Raw genomic sequence first — 20,739 nt, 5'->3', positions numbered from 1 at the left:
GCTCTGAGGGTGGTGACTAGTCGATAATCTTACATCGATTTGTGCCAATTGACAACATCTACGCCAAAAGTGGGAAATTAATTGGCTTCCCCGGTCTGAGATTAGTACAGACGGAATACATGTAAACAAACAATATTTTCAAGGAATTCTTTGGCTAGAGCTGAAGGTAAACCTTTCAATGGAATGAAGTGGGCCATTTTGGAAAATAAATCCACAATAACAAGAATAGTGTTATATCCTGAACAACGAGGTAAGTCCGTAATAAAATCCAATGACAGGATGTGCCAAGGTGCTGGCGGAATGTCTAAAGGTTGAAGGAGACCGGCTGGTCTTTTCTTTTGGTCTTTTCTTTTGGCCTTTATTTTGGGCGCAAACACCACAGGACATCACAAATGATTTAACATCTTTTCGCCAAGAAGGCCACCAGAATTGTCGTTTCACCTTTTCTTCTGTCTTGGCAATACCGGGGTGCCCCTCTATTAGTGTATCATGATAACGAGAAATAACGAGCTCTTGTAATTCCTTGTGTGGCAGAAATAAGCGCCCTTGGAAATAAGGTAAATCATTATTTTTAGTAAAGTCAGATCCCTTTTGTACCCAATCCTGTAAGTCTGTAGGGTCCAGGAGTTGTTTAGCTCTAGCTTGAATGTCTTCAAGCGTTTGTAAAGAAGTCATGCCCAAAATTCTCTGTTCGGGAATTATCGGTACAGGTTCTGAGTTAGTATCAGTTTCTCCCATTCCTATTCGGGATAGAGCGTCCGCTTTGCCATTCTTACAGCCAGGACGGTAGGTGATTACAAAATCGAATTCCGCAAAAAACAAAGCCCAACGGAGCTGTCATGATGACTGAGCCTTGGCGGTCTTTAAATACTGTAAGTTCCGGTGGTCGGTGATCACCGTGATGGCATGTCTAGCGCCAAGTAGATAATGCCGCCAGGATCTAAAGGCAGATTTAATGGCTAACAGTTCTTTGTCAGTGATTGCGTAGTTAACCTCGGGTGCCGAGAATTTTCTGGACCAAAATGCAACGGGATGCAGTTGGTTAGTTTTGGGATCTCTTTGAGACAGGACAGCTCCCATGGCTAGGCTGGATGCGTCAGTTTCGACGACATAAGGGAGATCTGGGCGCGGGTGCTTCAATACAGGTGAGGAGGTAAATTTAGCTTTTAGTTCCTGAAAGGCCTGCTCGGCTTCTTCAGACCATTCGAAACGTTTATTTTTCCTTAAGAGCGCAGTGATGGGTTGAAACACACGAGAAAACTCCAGAATAAACCTGCGATAAAAATTGGCAAAGCCAAGCATGCTTTGAACACCTTTCACGGAGCTAGGCGATGGCCATTTGAGGATAGCATCCACTTTTCGTGAGTCCATGCGGACTCCTTTAGGTGTCGGGATGAAACCAAGAAACTCGACTTCTGTGGCATGGAAAACACATTTTTCAAGTTTAGCAAATAGTTTGTGTTGGCGCAATTTCTCGAACTGCCCTGCCATGTTTTCTATGATCAGATTCCGAAGAGGAGTACACAAGAATGTCATCGATATATACGACAACACAAACGTCGATGAGTTCCCGAAAGACATTGTTCATGAAGTATTGGAAGGCAGTCGGTGCATTGGACAATCCGAAAGGCATCACCTGGTACTCGAATAGCCCATATTTGGTGCGGAAGGCAGTTTTCCATTCATCGCCTTCCCTTATTCGCACCAGATGGTAGGCCCCCCGGAGATCTAACTTGGTGTATATGCAGGCATCCTTCACCTGGTCAAGGAGTTCAGGGATCAGGGGCAAAGGGTATCGGTTTTTAACAGTTATCTGGTTCAATGCGCGGTAGTCAATACAAGTTCTGAGGTCGCCTTCTTTTTTAGGCACGAAGAATAAAGCCGAGGATGCAGGAGACTTAGACGGGCGAATAAAACCATTGGCTAGGTACTGATCTAGATATTGTCGTAAATGAAGATTCTCGGGTTCGGTAAGGGCATAGATCCTGCTGCAAGGGGGTTGTGCACCGGGCAATAGATCGATCTGGCAATAGTACGACCTTTGAGGCGGTAGAGTGTTGGCCTGTTCCTTTTGGAAGACGTCTTGAAATTCTTGGTATTCTGGCGGTATTTGCAAAATGACAAGGGTTACTGTAGCTAGGCCAATATTTGGATTTCTTGCATAACAGGTTTGTGCACAATCTGGAAAGGTTATCCTCTTTGCTCGCCAGTCAATTCGAGGATTATGTGTTTCCAACCAAGGGATTCCTAGAATTACTTGAAATTGCAGAGCCTTGATTACATCAAACACAATTGCCTCCCGATGTCCGTCTTGACCCAACAATGTCACTTCAGTAGTGGAGTGTGTTACCGGCCCAGAGGCGATTTCGGTTCCATCCACTGTGGTGATGACATCCTTACTGGTTTTAGGGCAAAGAGGGAGGTTGATCCTGGAAGCCAATTCATGATCCACATAGTTTCCTATAGCCCCACTATCATTGTATGCCTTAATGGCATGTAACCGCCCAGGCTGCTTCGGATTTACGAGGACCATTGGCATGATGAAATGCGAGGTCAGAGAGTTAGTTTTTAAGCTCGGCAAGCGGACCCCTACGCTTGTCGGGCGTGGTCGTTTCCCGACTCAGATTCCATCAGGTTCTTATCAGCGACTCATACCGCCTTCTTAGATGGTTTTATAGGGCAATCTAGTAAAAAGTGTCCAGAAACCCCACAATAAAGGCATAATTGCATTTGCCGTCTTCGTTCACGCTCTTTTTGAGTTAAAGGTCCTTTAACCCCTCCAATTTGCATAGGTTCAGTAACATCAGCACCCTTGGGGTTAACATGGGTTTTGACCAAAACCCGGGTCTCAAACTTGGACCGATCTGCCTTTCTGTTTTGAAGTCTGTGATCTAATTGGACCACCATGTCTATATATTCAGAGCAGTCTTGGGGTGGATTTACGACCTGGGCCAGGACATCCTTAAGTTCTCCACGTAGACCACGATGGAATAACGTGATTCTTTTATCCTCTGGCCATCCAGTCTCCACAATTAACCTATTGAAGGTCGCGATATAGGCTAAGAGATCCAGGTTACCCTGTCGTAGGGATAGAAGCTCGTTGTCCAGGGCCTGTCCCTGAGAATGCCGCGCAAAAAGTCTTTCCATGCTTGTCTGGAAGGCCTGAAAGTTCCGAAGAATTGGGTCATCTTGAGTAACCAGTGGAACTGACCAATCCGCAGCACTGCCGCTGAGATATGATAGTACAAAAGCGACCTTCGTTTGGTCGTTAGGGAAGGCCCCAGGTCTGCAGAGGAAGTGCAATCGGCATTGATTCATGAATACGACAAACCTTTTGGGGTCCCCGGCAAAACGTTCCGGTGGGGCCAGTGGCATATTTCCAGGTAGATTAATTTGCACTGGGTTATTTGAAACCACTGGGGCGGAATTGCCCCCAGAACCTGGTAAAGGAGTTTGACCAGCCTGACCTTGTAATAGCTGTCTGGCAAGATCATCAGTTCGTTCTTTAGATACAATTAACTCTCCTGAGGGCATTCGTCTCCTGGCGAGCGGAATGAACTTCAGCCCGTAATTCCCCCAATAGCTGGGCCAGCTGGTCTGTCTCGGAAGTCTCCATAGCGCCCGGGTGGGAAATTGTAGGTAGTCTTCGCGTTCTGTAACGCTCACCTGATTCCCACGGAGGCGCCGACCTGTTCTGGACTGCTATGACCTCTTCTAAGGTGATGCCCAGGACTCGGAAGACGGACTGGACCGGACCCCCAAACCTCGCCTGTCTGGCCCGTAGAAGAATCCTTCTGTAGATGGAAAAGGGGATTAACTGTTTGCTGGATAATGTGTCGGATTCCCCCCCTTCCCCCTCTCACACTCCTCGAACCCCCTCCGCGATTCCCCGTAGAGTCTCACCTTAGAGTCTGAAAGGACGAGCTCTCCATCTTGCTTCCGATGCAGGGGCGCGTTGATTTCCAGTTACTTCATTGGATCTCGGGTTTGGTGAGTATTCAACTCCGCTTGACTTTTCCGATATGAGGCCGTAAGTATTCAGTTGCAAAAGTTCAAGCCTTAATTGTCCGTTGTCCTTTTCTCTATTTCAGATGCAGGATGAAGAATCCACGTAGAGGAATGGATTCGCCGAAGGTAAACTCTGGTGAGTCTTTTTGATGGATGGTTCCCTTAGTGATCTTGCTTTCACCCACTAATGCGTGTGTCTTTTTCCCCTTAGGGGCCGGGGTACGGAAGTGCCAAAGAAGCGGCGCCGACCCGAGGTGAGGAAAGATTGTCCCAACAATAATCAGGTAAGTCTTAAGGTGGAAGAATCAGGCCTTCCTCAATCTGTTCCTTCGCTCACCTTTGTTTTGTCTCTTTTTCTCCTTAGGCGCTGAAAGATGGTGCCAATGGTCGCTGAAGAGCCCGAGGGCGCCTCGTGAAGGTGAATGGAACGCGGCGCTGCAGCGAGCGATGCGCTTCTAAAAATGTATTTTCTCAGGATCGTCGGAGTGATGGTTCCGGACTCCGGATGGAGGTAGGTAAAGTTCAATTATTCACCTTTCTCTCCTTTCCTTCCTTTTCAGGTGTTCCAGGTTGCAGGCGGGCGTGGCTGGAGCCAGGATGCAGGAGCAGACACGGTGAGCGTCCAGCTGCTAGATGCAGAACAACGCGAAGCGTGAGCTGCTGTCTGGGCGTGGTTTAAATAGCCCCCAAAGTAGTTCCAGGTAAGTATTCTTCCTCAGCCATGCCCGAGTGGTAAAATAGTCCCATAGGTAAAATAGTCCCTTCAGACCTCAAGGAGGTCTGGATCCGGCAGCATGGTCTGCATCAAGTAAGTCCATCCAAGCACTCCCATAATGAGCCTGGTGCCTATGGTGCCAGGACTGATGCCTTCTATGAGCCTGGCGCCAAAGGCGCCAGGACAATGTCCAAAGAGCCCCTATAAAGGGTTTCTGCGTCCCTCCCTGGGGACATGTCTGCTTTCAGGGACGCTGGGCCTGAACTGGCTTCCCGGGAGTAGGCATCATGACAGCTACTGGCTTCTCGCTTCTCCTGCGGACACTTGTTGGAGCTGCCCTTTGCCTTGGGCCCTTAGGCACAGGGCTGCACGGGCAGAGGGCTGGGAAGGTCGGTTATGGCTCAGGTAACATGGGAAGGCCCAATTAAGGCAGGGGGGGGGCGGGCCGGGAGGGATGAGAAGCAGGAAGAGGGTGTGGAGTGGAGAGTTGGCATCGGGGTCAAAGTGAAGCAAGATGGGGCTCAGGGACAATGCATTCACCTGTGAGGCCGGAGGACAGGCTTCTCTATGGTCATCCGGTTAGAGGTCCATTGGCCCTAATGAAAGAAGGGTTGGAGAGTGCTCCTGCCTACAAGCCAGTGAGAGTCACTGACTATGTTAGGTCTCTGAAGGCGAATGACACAAATGATGACAGAAGCTTCAGTAAAACCTGAAAGCAGGTCAGGCTCTGGTGAAGCATTGGCATGATCAGAAGACCACATGGTTGAGTTTACTCAAGACCAGCTAGTTCTAGTTATGGTGCCTACAAGGCACAGGGCCTTGCAGGGCAAATGATTGGACCCTTCAAGGTTGTGGGAAAACCTGGAGAGGTCAGTTATTTGGTGGACTTGGGCAATCCGAAGGTGGCCCCTAATGTCTTTCACACCAACCGACTAAAGGCCTATGTCTCTAGACTAGACCTGGGAGCTTTGCTTCTAGCCTCTAATCAGGAGGAGGAGGCGAGTGAGCCTCTACCTGACCTCCTCAGGGGACAACCTTTAGATGGAAAGATAGGAGTTAATCTCTCTTCTGCTCTGACACTGGAACAGGAGTGCAAAGCTCTGTTAAATCAGTTTGCCCCTCTGTTTTCACCATCACCAGGCTTGACCCCTTGGGGCCAGCATGAGGTTCTCACTGGTGAATGTTTACCTGTTAAAAGCAGAGGTAGAGGTTACAGAATGTCAGACCATGTACGAACCCACATAAAGGAAGGTGTCTACAAGATGTTTGATCTCTGGGTAATGGAGCCATCTACAAGTCCATTGTCCAGTCCAGTTGTACTAGTGCCAAACGCAGTATCCAAGGAGTTGAGATTCTGTGTGGACTATAGAGCCCTTAATGCAGTCACAAAGACTGATGCCCATCCTTTACCTAGGCCAGATGAGCTGGTGGACAAACTTTGTTCAGCCAAGTACCTCAGTACATTTGACCTAACATCAGGCTATTGGCAAATCGCTCTGACAGACCATGCCAAGGAGAAACTGAACTTTCGCCCCAGCAGGCCTCTACCAGTTTAAGGTCATGTCTTTTGGATAAAAAAAAGCACCTGCTACATTCCAGTATATGGTGAATCAGGTTCTGAATGGGATGGAGGACTTCTGCATGGCATACTTAGATGACATTGCAGTGTTCAGTCCTACTTAAAAAGATCATGTTGACCACCTAGGATACGTATTGCAGGCTCTTGAGCAGGCCAATCTGACCATAAAGGCAAGTAAATGTCAAATTGGTCAGAGTAAAGTGGTCTACTTGGACATGAGGTAGGAGGAGGTGAAATAAGGCCATTGCCTAGCAAGGTACAAGCTGTACAAGACTGGGCCAGCCCTATTACTCAAACCCAAGTGAGAGCCTTTCTAGGTCTCACAGGGTACTATAGGAACTTCATATAGAACTATGGGACCATAGCTTGTCCCTTAAATGCGATCTCCTCACCCAAATTCCCCAAGAAGGTCAGGTGGAATGAGGAGTACAGGAAGGCATTTGAAGGACTTAAGCAGGCCCTTTGTCAAGCTCCAGTCTTAAGAGCTCCTGACTATAGCCAATCCTTTATTGTACAGACGGATGCTTCCAATACAGGTATAGGTGCAGTTCTGAGTCAGCTGGATGAAAAAAGGCAGGGAACACCCAATCTGCTTCATCAGCAGGAAGCTTAAGGAACCAGAGACAAGGTGGGCAGCCATAGAACGAGAATGTTTTGCCATTGTGTGGTCTTTGAAAAAGTCTAGACCATACGGTTAATGCAGATGAAGGGGGAGAATCCTAATTTGTTAAGATGGTCAATCAGCCTACAGGGGTTTGGTTTTTACCATTGAACACAGGTCAGGGTGTAATCACCAAAACGCTGATGGTCACTCCAGAATGTATGACCGACTAGAGTAAGGAGATTCATCCAGGGGTGGATTAAATCCTCCTGTCCCTTAGTCTGGGGGGGGACGGGAGGGGACGAGTGTTAGGGGGAATTCTCAAAAATGTGCCAACTCCATCCACCCTAGAGACCCCCAGCAACTTTGTTGGACATCCCCCGCCTATAACTGTATGTATTGCAAATGTCATGTGATGTATGTATTGACCTGTATGTTGTAACTAAGTCCTAAACATTCTTGTATCTGGTGCACATTATCAAATAAACAAACGAACTCGAGGACTTGATTTATTTTCAACCTGGAGAGAGTGAGACCCTTTTTCCCACTCATGTATTTTTCTGTGATTCTATACACTGCTTCTCCTTGGTTATGGAGTCTAACCAACGCCATAGGCATCTTTTACAATTGTCACAAAGCACCTTCAGGGCAGTCCCTTAGATTTCCCAAGGTCCAAACACCCGCTCTGGGATCAACTACGTTTTCCCAGAGCAGTGGAGTGAAATTGACTTCACTAAGTCCTATAAAAATCTAGACACAACACACCTATCTTACAATAGAGTGCTGGAGGAGTTACTTAGTATCCCCGATATCTAGTTGCTCATGTAGCATTCATGTTGCCCCTTCCTCTCAAAATGGCTGGTGGCAGTGGTTTTGCAATGAACTACTGTGATTTAACCCGACCGCGAACTGTCAGCAGCTCCGGTAACGTTAAATCACGGGAGCCATGTTTTTCAAAATGGCGCTGAGCCTCCTTTTGTTAAAATGGTCTCCATTTCTTTGTGGAAAGGTCCTTTTCTCTGCGCGCCAAACCAAGTTTGGTCTCTTTGTTCATTCGCCTTTGGCGGGCTTCAGGAGTGAAACCCGCCTCTGGCTCCAGAGTGTCTGGGGTAGGCAGGAAGTGTGCTTAGTCTCCTAGGAGACCCAAATGCACTCTGACGATTGGCTGGCTGACTGTCCGGCAAGGACAACCACCCTGCTGGGTAAGTGGCAGCTAGGCTGGAATGAATGGGAGAGAACTGAATAAAAGGTGAGTCTCTTGGCTTGGAAGGTAGAGTCGACCACTGGACGAAGGAACCATAGAGGACGGCTGCTGCAACTCCTGGACTGTTGGTTTGCCCGGTGAAGACCTGCTGCAGGTCCGAATCGCCAAGTTCGCATCGACAGAGAAGCCCTGGAAGGACGACTTCTCCCTTTTCAGTTGGTAGGACCAATCAGCTGCCAAGTAAGCTACCTGGACACCCATCTCTGAGCTGGTTGAGTTCCCTCAGAGTTGCTGCAGGAAACCGTAGAGCCAGGGAGAGGGACACCAGATTGTGTGCGTTGCTTGTAAGCTGACCTAAAGCTTTTGGAAGATCCTTCGGACTCCCATGAAGCAGGACTGACCAAGCCTGACCCCCCTCAGTGGAGTGCGGGACCTCAGATGTGAGGAAAGTCCACCTTGACAGCCAGGAACCGCACTTATTGCTATTTTCTGTACTGCAAGGAGCTGAAACGTGAAACGGCCACTGAAAGTAAAGTTTGCCGGTTGCCAGCTTTGACGATGCCAATACAGTTCAGGAGTCCCCCAATGTCCTCCCTCTAATCTTAACCTAGTCACATCATGGTTAAGATTAGAGGGAGGACATTGGGGGACTCCTGAACTGTATTGGCATCGTCAAAGCTGGCAACCGGCAAACTTTACTTTCAGTGGCCGTTTCGCTATATGATCTTACCTGCCATAGATGGAACAGGAAGTGTAAATATCCTGTGTAATGTCGGTTTATATCCCAAACCGGGCTTAACTTTTTATTGTGTTACATCCATCTCCCTCATTACAAAATGTTCATGATGATGTATGTAGTACAACCTTCAGACTGATCTTCTAACCAGGTACATTCTTGTGCACAATATCCGTGTAGGTCTTTTTTTTGTTGTCAGAATGTGTAACTTGGTTAACTAAAAGTAAATACATGGGGCCTCATCACAAGTATCGCGGTGTGGGGAAAACATTTACCACTGTATTACTGCACCGCCGTCCTAGGACTTTGGCTACATTTTGGTCTTTTAAGATATTGACAACCAAAAGGGATTTCTCAGAACCATATGTCCAGTCCCGATGAGGAGAGTAACAGACTTTATGAATGTCTGCTCGTTTTAATTACAGAAATCAAAGGAAAAACTCCAATTATCCCTTCACCATCAACTGATCCTATTTCAGCCCTCACATGTTGGATTTTGCAGCTTGACTACATACCAGTCAGTGTATCCCAGTGTTGTCACATTTGCACTAAAACGTTTTCTTTTATCACGGAAACTGGCTTGTTGGAAAAATGTATATTGGGCCACTATTCCGTCCCCTTACCCCCATTCCATTGGTTGGAAGCACAAAACTGTTGGTTTAGGCGTGACTCGTGTAGCACAAGGGCATAATGGCTGATATGCTAACCTTCCGAGAACCAATGCCTAACATGCAGGATAGAAGGTTCTTTTGCTATATTTGTCAAGATGCTTCAGCAGTATCATACAAAAGCCCTTCTCATCTATCAAGGAATTTCACCGATAGGATTTTGGTCAATTCCTTGGTAATTTATTGCTTGGTCTAACCAAGTTGCACCTCCATATGTTTGGGATTGTACAGGTAGGCTTCTCTGACTAGAGGTGTTGGCTTCATTTCACACTATTCACAGGCCATGCACAAGGCAGCATTGACAAATGACTATGACATCTGTTTTTGCTGCCCTTGTTTTATTTTGGCACAATCGGGTCCATGATTATTTTGCCTGTAAAGAGTGCTAGTGCCAGTTCCTGTCCCTCCTACATATTCAAGATATCACTAAGTCAGAACTAAACGGTTATCTGCAAAAGTGGTGTAATCATGCTCTAGCATGGGGTGGAGGGCACTCAGACTCTGTTTTTGGGGGGTTGGGGGTTGGCCATTGAAAATGAGTCCCAATTCTTTCAGATGTATCCCTTTCAATGATTCTAAAGGCCAACTTGTTTTTTTTTTGTTTATGTAGGGTTTTCCTCTTGAGAGTTTATATGTGTGTGTGTGTATATATATATATATATATCTCCGTGGATGTTTTTAAGATTGGTAATGGCTATGGTCTTTCTCCTCCGCTGATCTTCCCCATCAGCCTTACAAGGTCTTCATCATTGGGAACAAATGGTTTGCCTGACCCTCATGCAGCTGTCACCAAACCATCCCTTTCTTCCACTAGGCTGATTGTTTTCTTTACGTATACGCTTTAAGATTGCCAGGATATAACTGCAAAGGAAAGGCGTGTATTACTACCTGCCAACCCTTAGTGCACTCCAGAGGGAATAAAATCCCAAAACGTATTAGTGTTGCAGGCACGTGGGCTATAGGAAGGTTCCCACTGCTTGCAATTCAGATTTTGACTGAAGGTATGATTTCTTTTTTTAGGTTTTAAATTCCTAAGGTACGAGGTGGTTAGGCAAGGTGTACAGTCACCGCTTCACTGTTGTGTTATATCCAACAATAGTATTTTACTTTCTTGGATTCAATTCACAGGGTGTCACAATTTCGCAAATCCGTTATTTGATACAAAATATTACAACCTTAGTGAAAGTAGAAAAACCCTTCATGGGTTATTTTAATCAAAATATATAGTTTTTTTCTCTCAAAGCCTTATTGTTAAATACATTCTAAATCATAAAACTTTGTTTTCATACATGAATTCACAAAATCCCTTTTTGGGTAATGACAAAATAAAGTAAGACAAATTTCTTGGTTAAAGTCACCAAACCAAACTAGTATCAAGATTTATCAGTGTGTTGCCAACGCGTTTCGGACTTTTCTGACAGTCCATCTTCAGGGCTAATGACACTATTTGTTCCAACAATACATGTGTTTCTTGAATTCAATTCCTTTTTCTATTGCCTCTGGCACCTTGCTTCCTGATTCTTTGACACTATCTTGTTGATAGGTTAAATACACCTAATCTGCTCTGTGTGTGAACAATTGTACTTCAAGGAGAATTCTTCTCAAAGAGTTTCTCTAGGTGCAGCGTGTGGGTGCCTTGTAAGTCCTTGGGTATCCGGAGCATCGAGCGGAGCTCTTCGGTTCAGGATATAACTGCACTCATCCTTCATAGATAGCCATAGGTAGGCTTCCCAGAATCAGAACTATCTTTTTTTAGCCATCCCTTAAACTCTTACCTCAATTTTCCCCTCCAAGTTCCTCCAATTATTGTAGTGTGTACTTCAAGTACTACCTTCTGTGTTCCACGATTCATATAGCAACATGCAACACTGGCTCACCCTTAGACCTTGTGGCAACTTTTAGGTGTTTGTTATGGCCTAATCAGATAAGGTACGGAATGTGTATTCAACGGATGTGCATTTGTTAAACCAGCCATGGGTATTTTGAACCAGTCTTGTGGTATGTTGCCTGTATGTCCTCTATAGTTGTAACTGTTTTACACAGCTGGAGCTGCATCCTATGAACAAAAGAGTTTCTGTGACTTATGCTTACCACTTCTACTCGATTTGCTGGAGCCACGCTAGGAAGTGGAAACTCGGTCCCTCAGATCATGTTCCCGCATTCATTTTTTCCTAAGTTTGTAGCCATATTTCCTCCCCTCTTGCTTTAAGCCTTCGTCTCTTTGAACCCCTCTTGGGAGGGTCAGGGAGGAGTCTTACATTTGTTTTGCTTTTTGACTGCCAGCGGTTAGTCTTTGGGTTAAGATGTTTTGGTGTTCTGGGATCCTTCAGCTTTGTTTGTGTAATTCCTGGGGGTCATCATCAGATGGTCCTAATATTTCAAAATGCCTATATTTTTCAGGGCTTAACTCTTTTTGGGTATTTTAACGAAAGGCAGTAAGACCAGCTTGAAGTGCACCCGGCCTCTAAGATTCACCACTTCCAAATTGGCCCGGGTGAACCCTTCCTCCTAAACCCTGTCAAGTATGGAAAAGTTGGTACTGGTTGATAAATGTTGGTGTTGCAGTGCCTGCCATAAATATACAGCAGCCATTGTTTTCTTCCTTCTCTCCGAAACATAGGATCAATGGTATAAAATGGTGGATTGGAGGCAACAGTGGGGAAGGGGGTACAGCTCTTGGGGAAGGGTTCTGGGTGGGGGAGGGACGGAGGAGGTGGAATGCTGATGGCGGTTTTTCCACCAAAACTTTCAAATCCAACCCAAAGGTTCAACAGGTGCCACTGCTTAAAAGCATGCTGTCCATTAAGTTATTAGTGCAAAGGTGGAAAAGAGGTTTATTGTATTTGCCCATTAGGCTGTCATCAATCAGGCTTACAGATCATAAGGAACGGATCTGCTGCCAGAATACACTTCAGTTGCTAAAGATGCTGAAACAGGAAAGGCAATAAAGGTTCTGCTATTTGGTTGCCTGGTGCTAGAAAGAATGATGGAGGAAATGCAATCTGGAGTGACCGTGGGGACTAACCTGGGTGAAACTATTTACGTCCTGCAAAGCTTACTCCCTGGCCCCCAATGCCTGGGACCATTCCTCTATTGTATAAGGTCAACTACTAAGATAACAAGCTGTTGCCTTCTCTGGGAGGGAAAAATGTTATGATTAAAAGAAACAGGAGTAATTGGACGGTTCCTACAGCTGTAAAATAACTCACCTGAACTTCAAATTCCATTGCACTTTAGTGCACCAGGTCCTTACAGTAAGCCAATATGTGGCTTGCATTGCCAATACTGACTTGATTATCCGCCCCCCCCCCCCCCCGAATACAGGTGTGTGCAATCCCATTTCCCCAGTTGCTGACAGGACTCCAGGGCCTTTCCTTCCTGCATCCATCCTTAAATCAATGGTTTGGAACACTTTTTCTTAACTGTACTATTTTTCGGAGGCCCCTGCAGTTTTTCAGAATTGCTTTCCACCCCCTAGCTCTTTGTTTTGACTGGGATGTGTGGGTTTGCATTTTACAGATACTCTCCTACAAGGCCAGAAAGGCTGTGTTTTGTTGGTGTTGGCCCAGGGATCCTATAGTGAATATTTGTGTATTGTGTTTTTAAATGCTTGGTTCCCTTTTCTTCTAACCCCTTGTCTTTGTGTTGTGTTCATATCACCAGGTAGTGGACCTACAAAGTACTTGAGTAGGTTGGATCTTTTAGCACAATATACTGTTTGTACAAGCACTAGGTATTTTTAAATGTGTAATTAGTAATGTCTGATTGGCCTTTTCTTCCCCTTTGTCATTATATGTTGTGTGCCTGTCTTTAGATAGTGGATATTTAGGTGTAGGGCAGAGTACAGTCCTCAATTACATTTACTGTTTTTATATCCATATTTTTATACTATGCTTTTCTTGCTGAAGTAACAATTTGACCTGATAGTTATGTGTAACACAGTAAATGTATATTTGTGAATATATTCGTGTATCATATTTTATATTTAGAAGTGTGTGGACTAATTGCACCTTTTGTGTCAGCCAACCACTGTACTTGGGTTTAAGAGACATTGTACTTTGTGTTTGCTTGGGTGCTTTTGCCCCACACAGTGCTCCTGATAAGATACAGATAAAATTTGCAATTTACTCCCTATTTTTTTTAAGTTCAGAGTCAAAACATTTTTTAGGGAGTAAAACAATATGTCCCATTCCAAATGGGAGTATTTTATAAGTGAGTAAAAAATGTTATAAATATTTCCTTGTAGTTATTCATGCTGATTAAAAGATAGATGTTTACCTCTTCAGATCGGGCAGTAATAGTTTCTTCCTGTGGCCCTACTTGTACTACTGGTCCAAACTTTTCTACCGAGCTGTGTGGCTGTACGCAGGGAGGCTGGAGGAGGAGGAGTTGGGGAAATCGCCTTCTGTGTTTTTATTTGTACTCCATATATTTTGGGGGGGAGTATTTGCCTTTCCATAGGGAGTAAAAATGGCTGATACTCCCCTTATCTGTAGGGCTGGCCTCACCATACGATTAGTGATTGTAGAGTCCTCAACGGGTGGTTGTACAAAAACTCCCTTAATATGGCCATGTTGACTAGTTACTGTGGTGTTAATGGTCCTCTGTGCGAGTAAGTTGTGTCTTTTTCTGCCGTTACCACCCGGAATGGCCCAGGTAACTCATTATGGCTATTAGCACCACGGTGTACTTCCCGGGGTGCCAATAGGCCTTTATTTCTTTTTACAAAAATGAAAATGTCAATATACATCTCTCGCAATGTTACTGAATAAAGGAATCTCAGCAGATGGCGATGTATGAAGTGTAAGAGATTGAGTATATAATAAGGATTGCCGAGGATAAGCATGTATAGAGTGTAAAACCCTTCAAGAAACTGATCAAAACAATGGTGCACTAATATAATATTGCACCTATTGATGTTAAAGATGTACTAACTAAAAAGTTATCATAGGAAGGACAAGGTTTTACCAAATAGTGGATTCACTGATTACAAAACAGATCAAATGCTTTGAGAAGAATTTAATGAAAGATGTAGCAGTATTTGAGAAAATGTTTTGGTTGCAGTCCAGAAAATGTATCATTGTTTGAACAAAATAAAGTTTTTTTTTTTTTGTTTTTTTTTTTATAAATCTTGGAGCGCAAGATTTCCGCTTTTTTCAGTAACATTTTGTTTGGGACTGTGTAGATTAGTTGCCTTGGAAGTAGCATACACCCATAGATCATATCACATTTAAAAGTTTAAGTGCTTCTGATTTAGTATTGTCTGCCATTGTTTCATAAAATATCTCTCAATGCTTAACTGTACAAAGGCTTTTCAACATGATGTATAAAATTGCATTCTCAAATGCATTACAATATTGTTTCTAATTTTCCCAATGACACCCACCATTTACAGAATCGGAACACTGCCATAACATTCACAGCTTCTCAAGTAAATGTGGTACAAGGGCTTCCCAACGTATGTATGCAGGTTTCAATGCAGTTTTAATCCTTTGCCTTCATACCTCTAGTTTTTGGATGAAGATGTAATATTCTCCATTTAAACGGTACAACGGTAAAAGCATCCTTGTCCTTTCACATCACAAATAGATCCACCTTGCATTTCAGGATAAGGGATTTAATGGGTTTTGTACTGTTTTCTGTGAATAGGAAATAAATCTGTTAAACTACTTTTTTTCACAAATATCTATTTAACGACCAGGCTCCCACAAGCACTAATTATTAATGAATTTATGTCGGGTGATAGTTTCATGTCTACTTTGACCCGAATCACGGACTATGCCAGCAGCAACACATGGAATTTTAATTTTCCAAAAACAAAAATGCGTTTAAGTTGCACATAATTACATTGTCAGTTTTGCATCCTACTCAATACAAAATTGCAGTAGGTTTTTTAGAAATAAAATTCTCAATTTGCACTAAGCTGCAATGGGAAAAATACAGTACATTTGAATCTTTCTCTTCACCTGTGGCTCTTTAAAACTAGCATCCCCTTTGTTGCTCCTAGTCCACCCTCTTCCCAGGGAACTATACAGGACCACATTATAAGGCAATCTGGTGTGTTGTGGCGGGGTTTAAAGCACTTGCATACAAATGTTGATTTCTATTCTTGAGAATCATCCTGTAGCCTCTCGGCTTGGATTTCCTCCATCAGCAAGGTCTGCATGCTGCTGTATGGTCAGCTTCCCCTTTGGACCGCTCCTATTATTAGAATGGGGGCCATCTCCATGCAGCATATATGGAAATCCCAGCTCTCACAGTTGGTGTCACGCCAGTCCTCTCCTTTTTGTTGATACAATAATAATAATCAAATCCTATCTATGTGCAGTCTTTTATAATCGCAAAACCCTCCCCTAATCGTGTGACCTAAAAGGTGGTTGCTATTCACTCCTAGACTTCTGACTTGTATGGCAATCGCTCCTAGTCTGGCAGATAAGTTATTTGTTTCCCCCCATAGCTTTTGACAGAAACATTCAAATTCAATAAAATATAAACTATTGAACATTGTGTGTTACCCTGCACACAGACTTTTACCAGTGTCTGTGGCATGTTTATTTAAGCAGTTATTCATTTTTTTGATTTTCATCATTTGAATAATAAACAATGTGAAAGTTATATTTGTGAACTGAAGATTTTCTTACCTACAAGTCACAATTGGTTTCAAGTTTCTAGCGCTTTCAAATCTAAATTTTATAAATTGTTGATTTGATTTTTGTTAATCTTGAAATGAATGTATCATTTTGCGGTCTTAGAGGTCCTCGGTGCTCTATTATAAACGAGCTCTTTTCCATATTACTGTTTAATATCGGATTTAAACGTGATTTTCAGGCGGAGGCAACTCACGATTTGGAGTCTTATGACTTGCATTAGCCTTGAGAACTGGTATGAACAAGCCCTGACCTGTGATTCTTATGGTAGAAAAACAAACCATTGTGACCAGTCTATAACGCACATTGCTGAGGTAGGAGATAACTGCTCCAAGCTGAATCCAAGTTTACATATACAGTCATGCACCAATTCAAGACTAATAGAATACATGGTGATATAAACTATTATAATTAATGGTTCTTTTATACTTGCATCATTTCACTAGAGTTAAATGAAATACATTGCAAAATGCAATCCATTTGTCATTTAAGTTTAAAATCGCAGATATATTTGCCTTTGCACATGACATCTAATATGACACATGCTGGGAAATCCAGGGATCATTCAAGTTTCAGAGCTTCAAAATAAATCCTATGGGATTCGAGCTGAGTTCTTTTGCTGGTAATCGCACTCCAAATGCTTAGATTCTAGAATTTTAGAAGTGCCAATTTTCCATCTCAACTAGGATAGTACTGCATGTCCAGTTTTCCTTGGCATCAGTAGCCCAATCGCTGATGTACAGAAAGGGCCTAGTAATTGCGATAGTTTGTGCTTTCTTTTACTTGTTGAAGGGTGTCTTTCAGGTGCACAAGTAATTATTTGCATCTGACATTAAACTTCCAAATAAAATCAAAGATATATAGGGTCTCATTATGAGTTTGGAGGTATTTCAGAGGTAAATCCTCTGAAATACCACCAAAAGGATTTACAGTTACCACTTGGTCCTGTGGATTTACCAATAGTGGTAGGTGGTGTAAATCCCCATTTTCAGAGATTTTTGGCAGAAATACTGCTGCAGTAATTACAATTCTGCCGATTTTTTATTTTTTATTTTTTTTTTCCCGGCCTTGAGTGGGAAGATTTACCTCCAAGGTTTTGCTGGAGGTAAATCATCCACTCAAAGCCAAAACTCATAATTTGGCATATTACCTCCAATTTTACCACTTACCGCCATACTCGTAATGAGGCTCATAGACTTTTAAAATGTTAACTTTTACATATTTGTCTAAGCTAATCCACTGCCAGCAATCAATTTGCAATCTGATCTAATAATCTTACTTGCAAATGAATGAATGGCATACAGTCTTTACAAGTGCATTTCCACCCATCTGAATGCCTTGAAGGCCCATTTAATTTCAAGCAAGATGGTCTTGTGTGCTGTTGGTGTGTTAGCCAGTCATGAACTATCTGGAAGTGTAGTGGCAATTGGGCATTAGAAAAAGGCTTTTAAAAAATATACCACAGAACAAAAATCCCCCATAATGTGTGTACTGTCGGGTTTCTCATTAGGCTGCTTAATTCCATTCTTGTAATTGATCATTCAAAACCTACCGGAATGCCAAACCGATTTCTCCTTATTTAGATAGATTTTGTTAATGTCATGTAAATGTTCAAGTGAAACATAAAACAAACCGTTTCAAAGGATCTTTCGTGCTCTGTAAAATATACTCTAGCACTTTGTTACAGCTGGAAAGTTACACTTGAGATCTTGGCTGGCAATCATTCAGGCCTGGATTCGGAATCCAAATGGTTACTAATGTAATGCACCTCCTTTTTATAAGTATAACATTGTTTTTTTCTGGGGGGAAGCATCAGCCGGCACCCATTTTTTTTATTTTAATGGGGTCCACCTTGTTTTTGTTCTTTGCGCCAACCATATTACGTGCATACTGTATGTACTGCCTTGTTGTAGGTTGGACTATTCTCCGCCTCCCTCCAACACCTTCATCAATCAGAAATGCCTACACTGAAAGTAAAGAGGCCATGCCCATAAAGATCATTCATGAGTCTACACACTAAACCTATATGTACAGTACAAAAAACCCAATTCCCTTACCTAACACACTGAGGGGAAATTGCGGAGTGAGTGGCAGGCATCCATTTATCCATCATAGTATCACATAAAATAACCTTTTGGGACCGGAAAGTCAGGGAAGGCCTTAGACAAGCCTCTATGCACCTCAGCCTTATCCGGTGTAAAAGAGCAACATTGGGCAGTGGGCACTGGTACACGAAACAAACTGCGTTCTTGTGTCCGAAGCCAGGGTGTGTTGCAAGGTCCAAGTGTGCCACCTTAAACTCCCTAAAGTTAGGACACTGGGCATGGTGATTAACCAGGAAATTGGAAGGAAGACCCATGTAAGTTGCATGGTTTAATCTACTTCTTACAACCTAAAACTTCTTGCACAGCCGAGGCCTCTTTTGTCCCGTGAAATCTGCTGTTATTGCCTGAGTGATTATCAGAGCCAATCTGGATTATGCCTCTAGTCTGCTACAAGGTGCAAGCAAGGGGGAAATTATGCACTTCCAGATCATCCAAAACAATGCTGTTAGAGTTGTAGAAGGCCGGAGGAGGAAGGATCACATCTCGGAGGCCAAGAGGGCATTGCACAGGCTCCCTATAGCCAGCAGATTCTCATTCCGAATCCTCTGCATTACCCATAAATGCCTGTATGGAACTAGCCCGGGTTATATGTCCAATCGTCTGTTGGCTGCTGCCACGAAGGACCCTGAGGTCAAATAATTTGGGCCTCCTACAAGCTCCCCAGGTGAAGCTTGATGCTATGGCTCAGGGTTCGTTCACTTATGCCGCTCACAAGACCTGGAATACACTACCCCGATCTAAGATTTTGCCAGTCTTTAAGTTCAAACCCAGACTAAAAACGATTTTGTTCTGCTGACCACTGGCCTAGCTCTGGATAGGGTGCTGGATTCCTGATCTTTTTGTTTGTTGTTGTGTGCGCCATGTCCGCAGTAATATGCCTACGGGCCAGTGCTTATGCACTATGTAACTATAAATAAATGTTGCACTCAACACTTATAGCCCATTCTCCTCTGCTATGTCCACTCACTCCATAGCAGGCCTCTTGAATCTATAGCGCTGCTTGCTAGGTGGAGAGCTCACAGGTTAAGTGCTCACCTCTAACATAAAGCCAGCCAGCATTTTCGCTACTTCGAATGACGCCATTGCTGTCAACTCTTCATCCTTCTAAAGTTGATGAATTGAGTACTATTAAATGATGAAATAATGACAGATATATTACATTGCTCCGAGTAACATGACATGGAGTGCTATATGAAAACACCAAATTATTCTTCTTCGACCAGTCTTGGAGGTCCTCGGAGATGCAATAACACCTCTGAAGAAGATTTAGCACCATTCACAAACTGTGACTCTGTTGACTTAACCTCACTGAATGATTAATTCTGCCACCGCCGCCATCAAGATAATTATGTGATCAGGTTGCAGCATTTAAGATTTCTCTTTCTGCCACCCCTCCTCAAATCCAGAAAACATATTCTGGTGCTTAAATACCCAAGATGTGCATCAGCTTCTGTTCAAACAAGGTAACAATCTTACAATGTCCTACCAATGACGTATGTGTGCTATTTTAAGCCCCTTTTTAATATTGACAAAAAGAACCCGGTCTGTTGCTTTTTTAAAAATGATTTCTCAATTTCTACATTCTCTGAATAATATAGTTTGTTTAATGCATTGCTTTTCCAACAGTTTACTTTGTAAAATTATTCTGGATTTAATTTCTTTTTACTCATTTCATTCCCCTTCTTTAACTTTGAAAAAAAAACTCTTTCTTGTCAAGCAAGATGGTTCAAAGTGTTATTTCGAGGTCACTTTACTCCTCGCTTGCACTTCCTTCATGTAGCATTACTCATTTTCACAGATTTTATTTTTGGATTTTATTTCTTTATTAAATGGGGTTTCCTCCAACTCAGCACCTGCAGGGGCCCTTCACCTCCAGTGAGCAGGATCCTGGATCCAGTGGACAGGCAGCAGAGGCCATGGCCCATAGCGGTGTCAACCCACATGTGCCCCGGAGATGAATAGGGTCCTCCGTAGTAGAAGTGCTTTCTCCTCCCTTGGAAGCACCGGTCTTCACCTGTATGGCAAAGGACTTTGGAATGGAATGGACAATATGAGGGTGGGTTTTTACAATGGTTTCCTTGGGAGCAGAAGCCCGGTCCTGCTTCCTGGAGGTTCCGGAGTCTTGCGAGGGGGATTTACAGTAATGGTTATATTGTATGAGGCAAGAATCCTGAAAAGCTGGTTGCTTATGGGAGTTCATTTACATAATCCAGCCTTTGACGGCTTGTCAGCCTGGGCTGCAGTTACTATGTACTGTTAATAGTGGGCATCATGCAAGTGTTGAATCAGAATAGGGCTGTAGGGTTTAGGTAACAGATTGGATTTTATCTGCACGTTTACGGTGGTGCTACCTGGTGTTTTATGGCCACTTCAAAAGTGCTTGAAAATTAGACATTTAAAGCAAAACATTATAATGAAACCTCACCATAATATGACATAACCCAACCAACAAGTATAAAAGGAAACTGTCCTGATC

General features: G+C 43.5%; 1 protein-coding gene across 1 annotated transcript in view; it reads left to right on the top strand.

Moving 5' to 3' along the window:
* ATP6AP2 (ATPase H+ transporting accessory protein 2) overlaps positions 1–20,739 on the top strand; it is a 252,460-nt gene that overhangs the window by 139,994 nt on the left and 91,727 nt on the right. The gene's annotated exons all lie outside the window — the stretch shown is intronic.

The sequence above is a fragment of the Ambystoma mexicanum genome, chromosome 7p (assembly GCF_040938575.1).
Source record: "Ambystoma mexicanum isolate Mex_15411 chromosome 7p, UKY_AmexF1_1, whole genome shotgun sequence".
NCBI classification, from domain to species: domain Eukaryota; kingdom Metazoa; phylum Chordata; class Amphibia; order Caudata; family Ambystomatidae; genus Ambystoma; species Ambystoma mexicanum.
This window is presented reverse-complemented; position numbering and strand designations above follow the sequence as displayed.